At 41.4% G+C, this 19,650-nt stretch overlaps 1 protein-coding gene across 4 annotated transcripts in view; it reads right to left on the bottom strand.

Annotated features, from left to right (window-relative positions):
* LPP (LIM domain containing preferred translocation partner in lipoma) overlaps nucleotides 1-19,650 on the bottom strand; it is a 469,545-nt gene that overhangs the window by 396,225 nt on the left and 53,670 nt on the right. For 2 of the 4 annotated variants that reach the window (XM_089680141.1, XM_089680143.1), the window contains exon 2: nucleotides 8,937-9,001. The exons of the other annotated variants lie outside the window; for them this stretch is intronic. The gene's annotated coding sequence lies outside the window, so the exon portion shown is untranslated. The remainder of the gene's footprint in view (nucleotides 1-8,936; nucleotides 9,002-19,650) is intronic. 4 annotated transcript variants of the gene reach the window in all.

Raw genomic sequence — 19,650 nt, 5'->3', positions numbered from 1 at the left:
TAAAATGTGCTCTGAGAAGGCATGGTATAAGATTCACAAAATCATGCACAACTGAATTCCAGAAGAAAAAAAAAAAAAAAAAGTTACAGATCTACTTTTCTCAAATGTATCCATAAAAAGCCTAACTGAATGCAGTTGGGCTTTAATGAATAATTGAAGAAGACATCATCCATCTGACATACCTGACACTTCTATCAGATGTTTAGGCTAAAGTTCAAATGTTTACATATTGAATTAAGATGAAGGGGCTGATAGGCTTGAATGTATCTAAACATACAGAACTGAAACCTTGGCAGCACCAGTAGTGTGAGATCATGTTGACATCAAGCAACAGACTTTTATTTTGACTTCTTACTGTTTACTTACACTTTGTATTGCAGACTCCTAAAGAAGGCCAACTTAAATCTGGGGCATTGACCTCTAACAGAACAATCACCAAAAGGAACTTCAAAATAAACTGCACATTACCACTGAAGATTTTGCCTTTGGTTAGCTGATAAAAAAAGGAAGTATCTAAAGCCATTACTTTTTATAGGAGGAAGGGTTAGGACCTCTGTCATGTTTTCACTGCTGTGCCCCAACTGGGGAGAATAGCCCATTTATACTGTATGCTGTGGTAATCACACATGTTGTGGTGTCACAATGCCAGAAAGTTAAGGGAAGTTCAACATTTTACAGATGTCACCAAGACAGAGGGAAAAATCTTTAAATCGGAACACAATTTCTAGTAACAAAATGTCTAAAGGGGGATTTCTCCTTACTTTGGGTTTCTTCTTACTTTTTATTGTATTTCTAAGACAGAAAGGAAATATCCCCAATGTGACACAACCATATGAACTAAAGTAACAGGGGTTTTAGCCATTTCCTACAAATTTCTAGGCTTTAAAATTGACATTACATGTATATTGTAATCAGCCTGCCATTGGAAGTCAACCACCATTTCAGACACAAAACCCTTCTAGCAGGCAGACTACTGCAAGGAACTGTTGCTGATGCAGGAAAAGGCATTACATGGATTTTGAAGAAAAAAAAAAGGGAATTTAAAATTCCTTTTAGATTTAAAGTATCCATGAGTTCAAATATAGGCAATAATGAGGAAAATGTTCTCAAACACAAAGTACCTACAACTTTGCTTAGTAAACCATAAACTCCAAAGGAGTAGCTGTTTCTACATTTGCAGACTTCACAAGACAAGGCAAAGAAGCAGACAAAGCTATCAATTTCCCTTCTTCCTTACAGATGGGTTACTTAAAAATAACAAAAAAACACAGATATTCCAGGTTTACATTGAGCTGACCAGCTTGAATCATCTATCAAATGGTTGCAGAAATCTATTTTGTAGAGGCCATTATATTTGATGTTGTAATGGCTGCGACAGGGAGGCTGAGCCTGGAAATTGTGTAAGTTTGCCATTTCAGAAAAAAAAAAAAAATTAAAAAAAGAACATAATACACCCACCCCCCTGGGTCCCCTCTGTACTTGGCTTTGTGGGCACAGCTCATCACCCACAGATATACAGTCAGGCCCATAAATATTGGGACATCGACACAATTCTAACATTTTTGGCTCTATATACCACCACAATGGATTGAAATGAAACAAACAAAATGTGCTTTAACTGCAGACTGTCAGCTTTAATTTGAGGGTATTTACATCCAAATCAGGTGAACAGTGTAGGAATTACAACAGTTTGCATATGTGCCTACCACTTGTTAAGGGACCAAAAGTAATGGGACAGAATAATAATCATAAATCAAACTTTCACTTTGTAATACTTGGTTGCAAATCCTTTGCAGTCAATTACAGCCTGAAGTCTGGAACGCATAGACATCACCAGACGCTGGGTTTCATCCCTGGAGATGCTCTGCCAGGCCTCTACTGCAACTGTCTTCAGTTCCTGCTTGTTCTTGGGGCATTTTCCCTCCAGTTTTGTCTTCAGCAAGTGAAATGCATGCTCAATCGGATTCAGGTCAGGTGATTGACTTGGCCATTGCAGAACATTCCACTTCTTTCCCTTAAAAAACTCTTTGGTTGCTTTTGCAGTATGCTTTGGGTCATTGTCAATCTACACTGTGAAGCGGCGCCCAATGAGTTCTGAAGCATTTGGCTGAATATGAGCAGATAATATTGCCCAAAACACTTCAGAATTCATCCTGCTGCTTTTGTCAGCAGTCACATCATCAATAAATACAAGAGAACCAGTTCCAATGGCAGCCATACATGCCTACGCCATGACACTACCACCACCATGCTTCACTGATGAGGTGGTATGCTTAGGATCATGAGCAGTTCCTTCTCCATACTCTTCTCTTCCCATCACTCTGGTACAAGTTGATCTTGGTCTCATCTGTCCATAGGATATTGTTCCAGAACTGTGAAGGCTTTTTTAGATGTTGTTTGGCAAACTCTAATCTGGCCTTCCTGTTTTTGAGGCTCACCAATGGTTTACATCTTGTGGTGAACCCTCTGTATTCCCTCTGGTGAAGTCTTCTCTTGATTGTTGACTTTGACACACATACACCTACCTCCTGGAGAGTGTTCTTGATCTGGCCAACTGTTGTGAAGGGTGTTTTCTTCACCAGGGAAAGAATTCTTCGGTCATCCACCACAGTTCTTTTCCGTGGTCTTTCGGTGTTGCTGAGCTCACCGGTGCGTTCCTTCTTTTTAGGAATGTTCCAAACAGTTGTTTTGGCCACGCCTAATGTTTTTGCTATCTCTCTGATGGGTTTGTTTTGCTTTTTCAGCCTAATGATGGCTTGCTTCACGGATAGTGACAGCTCTTTGGATCTCATCTTGAGAGTTGACAGCACCAGATTCCAAATGCAAATAGCACACTTGAAATGAACTCTGGACCTTTTATCTGCTCATTGTAATTGGGATAATGAGGGAATAACACACACCTGGCCATGGAACAGCTGAGAAGCCAATTGTCCCATTACTTTTGGTCCCTTATCAAGTGGGAGGCACATATGCAAACTGTTGTAATTCCTACACCGTTCACCTGATTTGGATGTAAATACCCTCAAATTAAAGCTGACAGTCTGCAGTTAAAGCACATCTTGTTCATTTCATTTCAAATCCATTGTGGTGGGGTATAGAGCCAAAAATGTTAGAATTGTGTCGATGTCCCAATATTTATGGACCTGACTGTAAGTGCAGCAGTCCAGGAATTTGAAACCCTCACTCTCCTTCCCCTCCTTTCTGCAGGGCTTACAGGTCAAATTAGAGAGATCCTATCTGGTAAGCGCAAGGACAGAGCATCACTCTGATCCACTTGGGAAGCACTGCAGAGAAGGGTGGGGGGGAGATCAGGGATTTCACATCCCCGGACAGCTACACCGGCTGCATGGACACTGACAGCTCATCACCCATGGAGGTAGGTACAGCAGGAATGGAGAGATTTAAGGTGATACTAAAGTCTTGTTTTTTTTTTTATTAACAAACATGTCATGCTTGCCTGCTCTGTGCAGTGGTTTTGCACAGAGGAGCCCGGATCCTCATCTTTTCGTGTCCCCCACCAGCGCTCCCGACCCCTCCCTCCTGTCAATGCCCCCACAGCAAGCAGCTTGCTGCAGGCATGCTCCCGAGTCGGGGCTATGTGAGTGAATGGACACACCCCCTCCCTCTCCTGATTGGTTCACATGCTGTGATTGAAAGCAACGGGAACCACTCAGGAGTGAGAGTCCCCAAAGAACCAAGGCTCTCATGGACATCGCTGCATCAGGATGGGACTCAGGTAAGTGTTAGGAGGGCCTGGGCTGCACACACATGGTTTTTTACCTTCATGCATAGAAATTCACCTTTTAATTTTTTCTGAAAGGGTGAACTAACTCTTTCTTCCTACCCGACAACACCTTTTAATGAAAAACAAAATATTCACTTTGGGTATAACTCTTTTATATGCTAGGTTCACATTGCAGCTGTTCCCACACCCGCAACCAAAAACACGCTGCTCTGTAGAGACACGAGCGGTTGCCATTCATTCTTAATGGTATCCCCATGCATTTAAACCAGCAGCGCATTTGAAGGTGTGGGAACTGCAAGGAAATTGCATGGTGCAAAAGCAGCATACGATTTCCCAGCGACTGAGTTTCGAAAATGCTGTTGGCAACTTTTTTCTGCGGGAAAAATTGGCTGCGATGCCTGTGCAAACGCAGGCCGCAAACCAGCAAAAGTGTGAAACTAGCCTAAGTGCTTGTTGAGATCTAAGAATGTCATGATATTAAAAAATAAATGAAAACCCAATAAAAAAATGGCCAAGTTGCCGGACTGATCAAGCAAGTGTGATAGAAACCAGCAGGCACGTCCCAGGATCTGCACATTGCAGATGAAAAAGGAAAGGTGCTGACTGGTGCAGTATAGCAATGTCTGGTAAATAAGTGAACTTCTCAGCAGGTAAGCTACAATATGCTCCCTATATGCATATCTGTCCTACTGTCAGGATACAATGTCTCTACGGGGAAGATTTCTCTATGCATCTTGATTGTCTGGGTGGAGGTATCCATTTATTTTTTGTTTAGCCCACTGGCTGAACAAAATAAAACAATCCATTCTAGCCAGCGTAAGATCTGCCCAACTATCATCCCCTTGCCTAATGAGAGCATTTTAAAAAGGAAAAAAAAGCAATCTTGGACGACAGCATTCAGGAAGGTTGCTGGGACCAAGCCCAGAAGAGAGTACTATAGCTCCTAGTAACCATGAAAGCGACAAAGACACACAGAGGAGGGTTTATGGCTAATAAAAGTAAGAGGAGGCAATTTAAGATGTCTTTTGTTTTCTTTAAAAAAAAAAAAAAAAAAAAATCACATATACTTTAAAGAGTAAGTACACTTTAGTTGGGGGGGAACATTTCCTTCTGGGTGATCTTTGTACATTGCAAGGATTTTAACAAACTTTGTTCCAGATTCCTACCTTTTGTTATTCTAAAGGAATAGCGGTTTGTCTGTGTCCATGTGCAGAGTAAATCGGTATGGGAGTGGTTTCTAATTGTCAATGAGCTGCTGCACATGCAAGGCTCTAATAAGGAAAGCAGCAGGGTCTGCATCCCTCAATGCCTAGTACACACACAATGAGAAAATCGGACAAATGATCGTTCATGATTTTTTTGCATGCTACTCTCATAATAGAATATAAGTGTGCTACTAAGCATTTGAAAATTCTCGTACGATCCAGTATAACTTACCGTGTGCAAAGCAACAATACAGCATGTAAATGGAAGTGTCATGTACATGTGACCCCTCTGCAGATAATTACCAAATTATAACAATAAGATTATCACTACGTTATTGCTATTATACAGATTTCTATCGTGAAAACAGAATTTGTTTCGTTGTGAACGAATATTGTTTTCGTTGCCCTCTTTCCTTCCAGGTTATTTTTGTGTTTCCAAATATACGCAGTCTTGGTGACTTGATTTTATTTAACGGAAAAATACTGTACTGAATGAATGTTTTGTTATCTTACGAGAAAAAAACTTTGTGCTTGCCCCTTCAGATAATTTCGCATGAATGGTCGTGATTGGCTCTGGGAAGCTGTGTACCAAGAACGGATCTTCGGACATATTGCTCCAAGAGTTTTTTCATTCGATTTTCTCATGACATTTTTGTTACAGGGGATGCTCAAAATTTGACTCATATCTTAGTGTAGACTTCTAAGAAAATCAGTAATCCAATTACTCAAGCAGAAAATGACATTTTTTTGGGGGGTGTTCTGTACAACATTTGTGTACAAATCACCTTCAGGTTGCCAAATTGTATTTTACAGAAAATAACAGCACTGCAGATTGAAAAGGAAAGGTAATTTTTAATAATATTCACTTACAATATGACTTGTGTCACAATTGTATATGCTATATTATATTGTTTTTATTTGCTATTTTTATTCCCCACAAAATTGAGTTACCCTTTAAATACTCTCTAATAGTATGGGCAGGCATTTGAGACATGAGAGTTTGTATGATTATGTAAGCAACAGATCAAAAGATAAAGTCAACAGGCTGTTGAGCACACCTGCAGCATGACCTGCCCTCAAGCCAACACTACAGCTCTCAAATGACACGTCCCCACCTTGCATATCCCATGCTAATATATTAAACCAGGCCATGCCAAATAAAGGCTGCTGCCAGACATGTGCATTGCCAAAAGGGTGGTCACTCTGCAGGCATAATCAAAAGACTCATGGTACTGATACTACAGCACAGATCTGACTATGCAAGTGATTAACTGTAATCCCTCTTTATATTAATGTATGTTCATCTCATACATACATGCTAAAATTTTAAATCCAGCTGACAGTAGCTGCTGCTCTGCCCTTTCACTCTCATTTCATTGTCTAGTAAAGGCATTCATACTAACGTGTAAATGGGGGTCAGCAACCAGTAGATCTTGGCCAGGTGACTGGTAGATCACGGTCTGGGCTTGCTGACACGACATTCCAGAGTATCAGAGTGCAATGCACAGGAACTACTTGTAAAGTCGGAACTGCAGTAGGGAGCAAGAGCCGCATAAGTTGATGTCTCCTCTAGTGCTGCTCCTATGCCCTGTCATGGTTAGTGGGTTTAGCACCTGCCAAGCATAACCCATTCAAGTGAATAAGGCCGTTCTGCAACGGTAGCACCGAACAAAAACAGATGGGGCTGTAATTCCTATTGCGGAATGTGTACACCTATGGCTGCTGCCTCATCAGCTAAAAGAGGTAAAAATAGAGGGGTGGTAAAACCACGATTCAACCGCGGGGTTTTACCAGCCCTCAACTTTACATTTGAACAAGCCCTTAGGGTGCCGTTACCAATTACAACTAAGGGCTCATTCACAGGTGCAGTAGGCACTGCTGCTCCTCTGCAAGGTGATCCCAGTGCATTTGACAGATGGTGAGGAGGCAACATGTTGCCTTCTCATCACGTGATTTAGACCCATGATTTCCATGCAATGCATGCGATTGTAAAACGGTAGTACAGCAATTAGAAGTTTAAATCAGGTGTGAGGAGGCAAAACTGTGCCCGGTGATCTTTGATTTCTCCCATGTTGCTCAGGTAGATCTTCACCTCTTCAAGGTTGCCTACCCCTGGTATAAAACAACACATTTCAAGTAGTGTGGGTGTGTTTAGATGGCCTTCGGTTCACAGACAGGCCAGTGTGTTTCATTGGGAAGAACTGACACATCTAGGCAAATTGGATCAAGACAAAAGTGAATTATTGGCGGAACACAAATGTATAGTAATTTACAGGCAACCAGTGGTAAAATAAAACCAATTTAATCCCTTTTGTGTCTTTGGTTTGATGTATGTTTTTCAATTTATTAAAAAAAAAATAGAAACAAGGTAAAAAAGGTAAGTCTACTTTTTTGCATATACTGCGTGAAATTTTACTGCCAACTGAAATCTGCAAGCTCCTCCAGTAAGATAAGCATGTATTTTTCTCATCAAAGTATATGGATGATTTTGCTGCACGAACAGGCAGCAGTAGGATTTACTTTTTCATGTAGTTTTATTTCAGCTATATATGTTTTCTATTTTAAACTAAGGAAATCCTGTTGCTTTTTTCTTCTTTTTTTTTTGAAAGGTATCTATTTTGGCTGCAATCCAGCACTGAATATAAATTTGCTGTAATGAAAGCGAGGAGAAGCCTAATTCAGGTTATCATCACTGGATATCAACAAGTTCCTCCAAGAAAGGGAAGAAAGGAAGTCCTTGGGATGTCATAGGATATCCCCTACAAGTGAGGAAGTAGTACGCAGTGCACACTACAATACTAAATACATATATCTTCAATTATTTATTTAATAATATCTAGGTTTTTAAGACCCCCTACTGTGACTGTAAAAAACGGTCATCCTGGAGAACATCATATGAAAACAAACAATCCTAACATATACTCTATGATCAGACTGCACTTGATGAATATTTCTGCAAAGTCACTTGATGTTAAGGAGCAAGCTTTATTCCATTTAACAATGTGCCCAGTGGTGGACAAAGATGGCTGTCAGAAGGAGACTGCTTTGTGTTAAACCGCACACAGATTGATCAAAATTCAGCCGGTTCAGCAAGGACCAGCCGAACTTTGATCCATCTATGGCCTTTCCAGCATGACAGAAGTCAGTGTTGAACAGGACTGCTGAAAATATTTTCTCAATCAATTGGCTGCAGCCGCTGATGAGCATATTCTGACAGCAGAGAACAATGATTCTGTGAGAAAACAATGGCACAGCAGGGGTGATTCCTCCATCCACCTTGCCTGTGTGCATAATGGAATCCATTTTTTTTTTTTTTTCTATTAGTGGCTGATGGAAAAAAAAAACTAAGCAATTTTGCCCGTCTCATTATACAGAGGGTATGAGAGAATCTCCTGAAAATGTTTCAATAGGCTGGAGGATCCCTTTAAGCTTTAAGGGTTTGAAAGGCCATAGATCAGGGGTTGTTGAAGCTTTTAATAGATTTCTACAATATATCTATTGTATCTAAAACGTATAACTAACAGTTACAGCAGATACAGCTTTTAGACACTCATTATTAAGCTGTGCATTCCATACGATAACGAAGGATAACAATTTAGTCATGCACACTATCATGTGGAATCAGTAACATGACTAGTAGGCCTAAACATCAATAAGAACTATTGGTTACACAATTCATCTCTGAATTCTTGAAAGATTACTGAAAATAAAAACGACAGCCAGAATCTTGAGTTTTCATAGTGTTACACTCCTACTATAATCTATTCATATATCCGTTTTATGATCAGTTACAATCTAAATTGATCTGCTTTAGGAATTTACATTCCATAAGAAGTAAAGTTAGAGAAGTAACACAAAAAGGCTAAACATTGTCAATTGTATATTGTACAATGCAGTATGTATTAACTGATTTTACCAAAGATATCCCTCAAGCTATCGACAATACATTACACACCATCAAAACAGATTCAAATAGTTACACTCACCTCAGTCTTTGTCCAGGCACTGTACACTTAGTTTAAAGAAGCTCCTGTGAATCGGGGGTATTAACCTGAAAGAGACCACAAAGCAAGCCTCAAAACATAGGGAGGGGGATGTCACATCTACTGTAGCACTCATATCCTGCTTCCAAACCCTGACTCACCTCCCCTCCTCTTTCAATAGATCAGTGCTTTGGGTAAACATTTCCAAATATGGAAAACATGACAAAGAAGCTTGTCAAATATCATCCTTCTCTGGTTTTCCCCGTTTTGGTACTTTGGGAAAAAGTAAAGAAAAAAAGCAATATCTAGAGACAGATTCCAGTGTGTGTATATCATTAACCCCAGGAGACTGGGCCCTGCCTGCTGCCCCTATGCTTAAATTCCTCACATAGCACTGCAATGTCAGATTTGCAGAGAACGGTTTGTACAGTCATGGAACAAGCTGTGTGCAGAAATAAGGAAACAATATCACTTGTGCTAATTATTCATGGTGTATATGGGGATATAAAATTGCAACAAGAATTCAAGAAACCACAGAACAAAGTATGCAACCCTACATTCTGAACTGGTGTTCAACCTAGACACACACATATATATATATATATATATATATATATATATATATATATATATATATATATATATATACACATACATACACACACACATAAATATACACATATATACACACACACATACATATACACATATATATATATACACACACATACATACATATACACATATGTATACACACACATTGTAATTTACATCCCTGGTATTTGAGCTTTTTGCCTACAATTAATTTCTTTTGCTTTGATGACAATTATTTTATAATTTAAAAGTGGTTTAGATGCCACAAAAAGGACAGGTGTAAAATTTATATATAAATATAAAAATGTATTTAGTTTTTTTTTCCCTACTCCCATTGACTACCAATGGTAGGGCGTTCTTCCTCCCACTGACCAGCAATGCAAGGGGCACCAAGTTACACACTTCTGACCATTTGTACATTACACACTCCTGACTGCTGTAGTTTGCATATTTTTTACCATATTCCTTTGTTATACAGTATATGCAAGATCACACAAGCTACCAGGGGGTGGTAGAAACAGGCATCTCTGAGTCAAAGTTTTACCACCCCCTCCATGGCTGCCCACCTAAAGGCAAAACAGCTGGAGGAGGCTATTCACATGGGGCAGAAAATGTAATGCACATGGCGAGCTGACAGGCAACACTGCTTCTCAAACTTGGCCACTGAAGTCAATGGGGCTGCATCGCAATCACGGCCCAAATTTTTGGATTGTAGTTGCAGCAGCTAAGACCCGATATATAAAAGGGAAAAAAAAAATAGGCATTCAGGAGGGAGCAGGGTCTCCTCCTGAAAGCCTGACAGTGACTGTTGAACTGCGCTCTGAAAAGTGTGGTAGGATTAATGGATATTTATTATTACATGTTTTTATTAAAGTGATTGTAAGGCTCCATGCACACGGGGTGTTTTAATAACGCTGGTAACATTAGCTGTGTAAAGTCACGTTAAAAACTTGAGTTTTTCAGTGTTTTTGCATTAGCGTTTGGCCACTTTTTTTGCGTTTGCATTTTTCCCATTTTTTAGCAGTTTTTTTTTAACCAAAAAATTTTTTTTTTGCTCACAAAACTTCCAAAAATGCTGGCTGCTTCTGTTTTTGGACACTTTGTGAATCAACAACCGTATAAAAGAATACAGCTAGAATTCCTGAGCTGCAGGTCAGTGACACAGTATTTTGAAGCCAAAGTGTCAACACTTAGAAAACTAGTGTTTTCCAAAGGAATTCATGTTTTCTTCTTAAACCTGAACTCCTGCAAAAGTAAAAATCCTCCCTTGTAGGGTGGCTGCATCTGTACTGCAAGTGTTGACTGCTTGCTTACATCTAGGGGACCAGGTAAAGCGGTTCTACTTAACTGATCCTCCCCTCCCACTGGCTCCACCACAATGCCCGCATCTTCTCCCCTGCATTCTGGTGGTCGTACGCCCCAATGCTGGCAAGACCAATGCAGGGACCATAGCTCTGCAATGGACATGAGGAGGCTAAAAGACAGCCTATTAACAGAGAGTGTAGGGGAGCACTATTTGCTGGGAGAGGGGAGTAGAAGGTAAGTAAAAGTGCTTTTATCATCTGCTAGACAGAAATGGGGGGCAGCACAGTGGCTTAGTGGTTAGCACTTCTGCCTTGCAGTAATTGGGGCATGGGTTCAAGTCCAAATTGGCGCCTCCTGCATGGTGTTTGCATGTTCTCCCTGTGTTCACGTGGGTTTCCACCTGGTACTCCGGTTTCCTCTCACTCGCCAAAGACATGCTGGTAGGTTAATTGGCTCCTGTCTAAAGTGTCCTAGTTTCATCCCTGGCCACACAGGATTTCCTGCATGGTAGGGGTTGGGGAAAGACCTGGCAACCTACACTGTAAAATAATTGCTAAGAGAATTCATGGAAAAAGTCACTTACGAGTGACGATCCATGCAATCGCCAAGGGTCGGATACGACTGAATGGATAGACAGAAATGGGCAGTTAACCCTTGCAATGTAAGTGCAACCCCACTGCAAGAGAGGACTTTTGGGCGCCTTTTGCACATGCAGTGCCCTCTGAAGAGCGATCTGCATTGGGTCACTCTTCAACGGGCATAAGACGTTATATTGCCTCCCCACCACATTTTAGTCCCTTAAAGCAAAAGTAAACTGCAGCAAAAAAAAAATATAAAGTAAAAAATTGGGCCCCAGGCATTATGTCATGATGTGCTAGTATGCACCGCATATTAGCACATTTAGGACAGACTTACCTGAAAATGAAGCCCTCCAGCGGCACGCTGTCAAATTTGTAGGCGCTTCCATCTTCACCTGGTCTTCCTTCTGGGTTCACAGGCTTCAGCGATATGAACGGCCGAGCCGTGATGATGTCACTCCAGCGCATGCGCACAGGAGTCACTGTTTACAGCATAGGGCGCTGAAGGAACAGCATGATATGCCATTTCTTCAGAGCGCATGTGCCAGTGAGGTCACTGACTGCTTCTTTAGTAAATGTCTTCTAAATGGTGCATGTTTAGGAGATATTTACTATACCTATAGGTAAAAATCAACCAAGGGAGTTTACTCCCACTTTAAACCCTGCAAAAAAAAGAGTGCGTGAAGATAAAAAAACTTACAGCCTTTAGAACCATCTGGAATATGTAGATCAATTTTGGGCACCAATTCACAAAAAAGAACACTGGGGAACTGGAGAAAGTACAGAGAAGGGCAACAAACTGATAGGAGGCATGGAGGAGCTCAGCTATGAGGAAAGATTAGAGGAACTGAATTTATTCTCTCTTGAGAAGAGGAGATTAAGGGGGGATATGATCAACATGTATAAATACATCAGTGGTTCATATAGTGAACTCAATGTAGAGATATTCACCCTGAGATCATCACAGAGGACAAGGGGGCACTCTTTACATCTGGAGGAAAGGAGATTTTATCTCCAAACACAGAAAGGTTTCTTCACAGTAAGAGCTGTGAAAATGTGGAATATACTTCTGACCAGCTCAGTGGATTGCTTTTAAAAAGGCCTGAATTATTTCTTAGATGCACATAATATAACTGGATACTAACATTTATAGGTAAAGTTGATCCAGGGAATATCTGATTGCCTCTCGGGGGAACAGGAAGGAACTTTTTCCCCTGCAGGAGCAAATTGGATCATGCTTTGCTGGGTTTTTTTTTTCCTTCCTCTGGATCAACTCTGGGTGTAGGATTTTTTTTTTTTTTTATGGTTGAACTGGATGGATTTTTGTCTTTTTTTCAGCCAGACTAACTATGTAACCATTTTAAGGGGCTAGGGTCCTTTCATGCTCTGCAGGGGATACCCTGCTGAACCAGACAAATATCAGTTTCATGACATCTGTTCCGTTCAATTTTTTGTCACATTTTGACAGCATCCTTTAGCGGACCCATGCAGGCTCTATGGGTTGCAGGATGTAAATAGACTTGTGTTCATTGATATCAGGCTTTCAATAAGCGGTCTCATTTAGTTCTGGAAAAACAGAAAAGGATGAAGTCCTTTTTCATTTTTTTTTTCCTCGGGCCTGGACAGACTTGAAGTTAGGTAGATATAAACAGACACAAGCCTGTTTACATACCTCTGCCCACAGACCTGCATGGAGCTTCCAATCAGGTTCACCTGAAAAACCGACAGGCAGACCTAACTGGAAAGTACAGGCCCTAAAGTGTTACTTGTTAACAGAGAAGATCTTAGCAAAATCGTTGGACAAAACACTAGTGTTCAGTTATGATGACTTTTTACTGGCACCTTTGTAACCATTCAACAAAGATCTATACTACAAACTTCAAGACCAAATAAAACAGAATAAAGAAAACACACAAGGCAGAGAACTCATAAGCACAACTGTCACAGGGTGCAGAATGCCAGATCCCCATGGTGTATTTCTGTTCAAACTTCTTTTCAACCATTTGAGCAAGCCATATTGCATTGACTTTTCCTAGGTAACTGAAGTCTTATTCTTAACATGTCAGTCAGCGGTGTAAATGGTTAAAAGTTTAAATACAAGTTAAAGAGATGTTTGATGACATCTGCGTCGGGGTTTTAGGTGCAGCCATTATATTTTGTTAATCATGAAGAACACTCTCCACACTGCTATACTTAGGAGAAAGACATCTATAGACTGTGGCAAGCAACCATGCAGCAAGCAATTCACAGATCTCTGCACTCAATACTGAGAATTCTAGGCATGCAGTCTAAAATACAAAGCAAAAATGTGCAACGACTAGGCTGGAATCTGTCCTTCATGTAACATAGCTGAACACTTTCCTATGTCTGTCAAATACAGTGTGTTTCAAAAAGAATGACCCAATTTCAAATCCTTATATCTATGCAACCATGCAACGCCACTTGTGGACGGATGTGGCCTAGAATTTCAAATGATGGCTGCTAGATACCACTACTAGCACCCACTAACCTTAGTATTCAACAAGATGGTGTCTATGCAAAAGAATGCATTTAATGTTCTACTATTTAGCAAGACTGAGTCCGTAATAACTGTGCGGGATTGATCCACCAGTGGTATTTGTCATTAGTATAAACAATTTAAAGATTTGAGGTGTTTATGTAAGGAGAAGAGTCCCGGGCAACCACGAACTTCAGAGGAAAATGTGCAACAAATTCAAAAGGCTTTTCAGTGAAGCCCGCACAAGTCCACTCATCGGGCTAGCCTAGAACTTGCCATCCTTCATACAACTGTTTGGTGTGTGTTAAGGTGAAGTTTGCTTCTACGGCCATACGGACTGCAACTGGTTCAAGCTCTCCATGTAAGTGACAGAAGAAAAGGTTTAGATTTCTGTTATATGTTCCTAAATGCATGAAGTATGACACATCCTTAACGCGATTGATATTTAGTGATCTAAGCAATGTATCACCTAAGGAGTAAAGTTTTGTGTCACAATGTTCACATATGGGGACTTTAGAAGCCACACAAACTTGAATAGTATGAGTGAGATTCACCAAAAATGAATGTGTTTTGTGCGGTTTGTGGCCCTTTCTACTTTGAGTGAAATGTTGTTACGGGACATTCCTATCATGATATGCTGAAGGACTGGCTTTTCCCACAACTTAACCTCCCTAGCGGTCTGATTATGTCCATATTTCTGTGCTCAAAGCGGTACTTTTTTTGCATGGAAATATGTAGTTTTTTTATTGTAGGCCTGTAATTCTAAGGAATAACTCACTGAAATCTGTCCGAACAAGAGTCTAGCAAACATCCCAGGTATGTTACAATTTGAAACACAAAATCATAAATTATAATTTAATCAATAATCATAGAAAATAATATAATAATACATTTAATTCAATAATATAATCAAACAAAAAACACTGAAATTTGAAATATAGCGCCAAGTAGTTGTAATTTACTATCGCTGTTCTCTAGCTGGTCTAAGACCGATTTTGACCTATAGGGACGCTTTTTGGACGCCATGGACATTTCTCAGTTTCCAGGCAGAAAGAACAGTAAAAATGCAGGCAGGGCGCAGGACAAAGCACTAGGGACACAATGTATGTGAAATGCTTTGATACAGTAATGTTTTACTATGTGATTTTAGTGAATTTAGTGAATGTCACTTTGTCATTTTCAAATTTCCTGCCGCTCCGTCCCTGTACGTCCCGATGTCGCAGGAGATGGAACGCAGAAGACAGATGCCGGCATCCGCCGGAGGACATGGCTGGGGACACTGCAGGAGGGACATCGCGGGAGCGCAGGACAAGGTAAGAGAAGAACAGATCCTGGAGCAACGCCGCATGGTAAGCCCGAGCGTGTCTCGGGGCTGCCGCTTGTGGTACTGAAACTTTACCCCGAGCTACACTCGGGAATACCGCCAGGGGGGTTAATGAAGGCTCTGAAGATTTTATTTTTCAGCAAGACAGAGCATTATCACACTGGCCATGGATGTTGAATTCCTATTGCCCGACGCCTGGGACATGCAGTTCCGGGAGCCGGGCAGGTAGTTTTTTTTTTACCTTTAGCCCTGCAGCATTGCTTCCACACAGTGCCAGCCTCTCCGTGTCCCCCCCCCCCCCCACCGTGAGGTTGCCCGGGCTCCGCTTGCCCATCTGCAGGCCAGGAAAGGGGAGGGAGAAGAGCAGACAAGTCCGCTTCACTTCTTGTGCTGACCCGGAAGTGACGTTACGGGTGTCACTTCCAGGTCCCCATTGAGAGACTGTAATGCAATCCCTGGGACATTATGTAATATGGTGCGATGTGCACCATATTACATTCAGTGGAGTAGAGGGAAGCCATGCAGGGACCTTGGATGTCTCAAAGAGAACCTGTCACCAAAAATCAGCACATACCACCCCCCCCCCCAAAAAAAAATATTGAGGCCCCCACATATATGCACATACAAACATAAAAGCACACGCTGGGGCACCTACGCATGAAACGGTTGATTGCGATACACGCCACATATTGCCGCGCACGCCAGAACAAGAGCAATAATTCAAGCACCAGACCTCCTCTGTAACACTAAACTGGTGACCTATAAGGAGCTATAAAAGTGTCAACCTATAGAAAATATAGGGTACTGAAGTACGTCACCATTTCTCGAGCACACACAAATTTAAGGTTTGGCAAGTTGGATATCCATTTACTTGCTGCAACCTCATCTTCATTATTTTACAAAAAAATAGGGTAATTTATTGCTTTTTTTGTGCCTTAAAATTACTCTTACTTGTATTTTTTACAAAAAATTTGCGGTAGAATCATGCGACATAAAAAAAATGGAATTACCACTATTTTATTCTCTAGGGTGTCTGCTTTCAGAAAATATATGTTTGGGGGTTTTATGTAATCTTCAGACCTAAAACGATTTTTTCTAAACATGTGCAAAAATGACTCTGGCAGCGAAAGGGATAAAGTATAAGCCCTGACCCACACTTTCCTGAGGAACAGCCAATCAGTGTTCATTACACTGCAAAGTCTCTCTCCTCCCTGCTAGTCCCAGAGTGAGGTGCTGGAGACAGGCAGGGAGGGCAGGAGGAGATAAACAGCGCAATGTTAAATATATTACACATTTAATTTGCCATAAAGCCTCTTTTGTTTTTAAAAGCCCCAGACATTCCTAAAATCACCTCTGATTTAAATACGGTTTAGGTTAAAACATTTTTTTTTTAATCTGGACAAGTAGATTGTCATGAGGGACAAGTAGATTGGAGCCCAATTTAGTCCTTGGACAAGTAGTTTTTTTTAAAAATTTCCACACCCCTGATTGGCACAACCACATTCGTCAGTTTCTAAATGAACATTACTTGAACGTTGGAAAGATTGCACGGGACCTCAAGGCTTGGTACTACACTCTTGCCCCCACCCCAAGATCTCTAGACATTACAACCTGTGACTTTTTCTTGTGGGGATATGTAAAACAACGTGTTTATGTTCCACCACTACCCACTGACTTGGATGAGCTCAAAAACAGAACCACACCTGCAGTAACTTCTGTGGAAGAAGACGCTCTCAGATGCATTGGGGACGAATTAAGCAATCGTCTTGATGTTATCCGTGCAGCAGGTGGAGGGTACAAAGAACATTTGTAAATATGGGGAGTGAAACTTGATGACTTACTAAGGGCTCGTTCACACTTGACTGTTTTACCAACAATTGCCAAACGCCCCTAACGCTCGTCAAACGCTCCACAAACGCTGCATGCGCGGTTCTGCAGCGGTTACTAGGCGTTTGCTGAGCGTTAAAAACGCTCCGCAAATGCTTATAATAAAGATTAAATGGTGTTACCGCTCCGCAAATGCCCCGCTACTCCCGGCCGGGCGTTTGCGCAGCGGCACCATAGACTAGAGTAGCAGGCTTCAACGCCTCCTGACTCGACCAGAGGCGTCCTTTTTGCTGCGACGCTAACGCTCCCGTTAGAACAGCACCATGTGCTGCAATGTGCAGAATTGTCAGGCGTTTGGGAAGTGGTAAAAACGCTTCCCAAACGCCTCTCTGCCGCCTGCACACAGCGCTAGTGTGAACGTAGCCTTAAACTGATACTAACAAACATGTTATACTTACCTGTGGTTTTGCACAGAGCAGCCCAGATCCTCCTCTTCGCAGGTCCCCCGAGGGCGCTCCTGGCCCCTCCCTCCTGTTGGGTGCCCCCATAGCAAACAGCTTGCTATGGGGACATCTGAGCAGGCGCGCTCCCGAGCCGCAGCTCTGTGTGCCCATTCGCACACAGAGCCACAGCCTGGCCCTGCACCCCCTCCCTCTCCTGATTGGTTCACTGGCTCTGAATGACAGCAGCGGGAGCCAATCAGAAGTGAGAGTCCCTAGAGAACCAAAGCTCTCGTGGACATCGCTGGATCAAGTGGGGGCTCAGGTAAGTGTTAGGGGCGCTGTTACACACAAAAATCTTAACCGCTTCCCAACCGCCCTATAGCAGAAATACTGCTACAGGGTGGCACAGGTGCACAAAATCACACATATATATATATATATATATATAGACACACACATATATACACACATGATTTTGAATGTTCCGGTAGGGTGTGCATGCGAGCACGACCTACCCGAGCTGCCATTCGTGGCTGTCAATCACTGGGTCCCGGCCAGTGATTACTCGCCGGTGCCCAGTGATTGTCAAGTGTCTCCGATGGGGAGGAGAACTGTTTTGTTTACTGACAGTTCTCCTCCCTGTCAGCTCAGACACACTGCTTTGGATGGCTGTGCACAGCACAGCCATCCAAAGCAGTGTGACTACAGTGAAGCACACTGACACTGCCCCCTAGTAAAACACTTCCAGCACACAGTTAACCCTATGATAGCCCCTTGATATTAACCCCTTCCTGCCCAGTGCCATTAGTACAGTGTCAGTAATGTTTTTTTTTTTTTTAGCACTGATCACTGTTTTGGGGTCACTGGGGATGTCAGTGACACCAAATCAGTTCCCCCCAGTGTCAGAATGTCCGCCGCAGTCCCGCTATAAGTTGCTGATTGCCACCATTACTAGTAAAAACAGAAAAAAAAGTATATATACACCACCATTTGTAAACGGCATAACTTTCATGTAAACCAATTAATTTACACGTATTGGGATTTTTTTTAGCAAAGACATGTAGCAGAATACATTTTGGCCTAAATTTCTGACAAACTTTGAATTTTTTTAATTTTTTATACTGGACATGTTTAATAGCAAAAAGTCAAAAATATTGTTTTTTTCCCAAAATTGTCGGTTTCTTTTTTTTTTTTTATAGCACAAAAAATAATTTAAAAAAAACGCACAGGCAATCAAATACCACCGAAAGCTCAATTTTCTTTATTTCTTAATATTTATGTATGAATTTATCTTTTTTTTTTACAAACTTTTTTTTTCTCTATGCAAGGAGAGATACACAATGGGATTGATTTACTAAAACTGGAGAGTGCAAAACATGGTGCAGCTCTGCATAGAAACCAATCAGCTTCCAGGATTTCTTGTCCAAGCTTAATTGAACAAGCTGAAGTTTGAATCTGATTGCCTACCATGTACAGCTGCACCAGATTTTGCACGTTCTCGTTTTAGTGAAATCACCCCCATTGTATCTGTCTCCTCCATTCAGAGAGAAAGAAAAAAAAAAGGGGGGTGGGCTTCAGTGACTGATCACTGTGAAAGCCAATCAGAGGCTGTCACAGCAATCATGTGACCCAGAATGGGGAGTCCCGGATCCCGATCATCAGAATGGGACCGGGACTCTCAGTGACACCCTGGTCTATGTGCTGGGAGCGTGCTGTGTGGCACAAAGACAGGTACACAAATATGTGGCTCCACGGGGGAAAAAAAAAAACTGTTCTGTGAGGCTGCATATTTATGTTACGTCAGCGCCAAGGGGTTAAATATAACTATTTGAAATTGCGTCATTCTTTTTGAAATACACTGTATATTTTCAAAGAAAAGTATCAACAACAACGGAGAGGAAGAGGGAGATTTGAGGGAGACATTTGTATTATGAGATGAGAATAGTGCTAAGGCATGGCACCATGGGATGCAGGACAAGCCAGAAAGATGGTCAACTGTGTCTCAGGGAATCAGGATGATAAATGTAAATCTGCATAAAAGTACAGCATCAGAATTAAACTATAAGGAGTAAGCCTGTGGCAATCCTATCATGCAAATGTAACACAACATGACATTGTTGGAGAAAACTTCTAAACTGTTATCATACAG

This window comes from Staurois parvus, unplaced genomic scaffold (assembly GCF_062004578.1).
Source record: "Staurois parvus isolate SC_StPar_1 unplaced genomic scaffold, SC_StPar_1.0 ptg000235l, whole genome shotgun sequence".
NCBI lineage: Eukaryota > Metazoa > Chordata > Amphibia > Anura > Ranidae > Staurois > Staurois parvus.
This window is presented reverse-complemented; position numbering and strand designations above follow the sequence as displayed.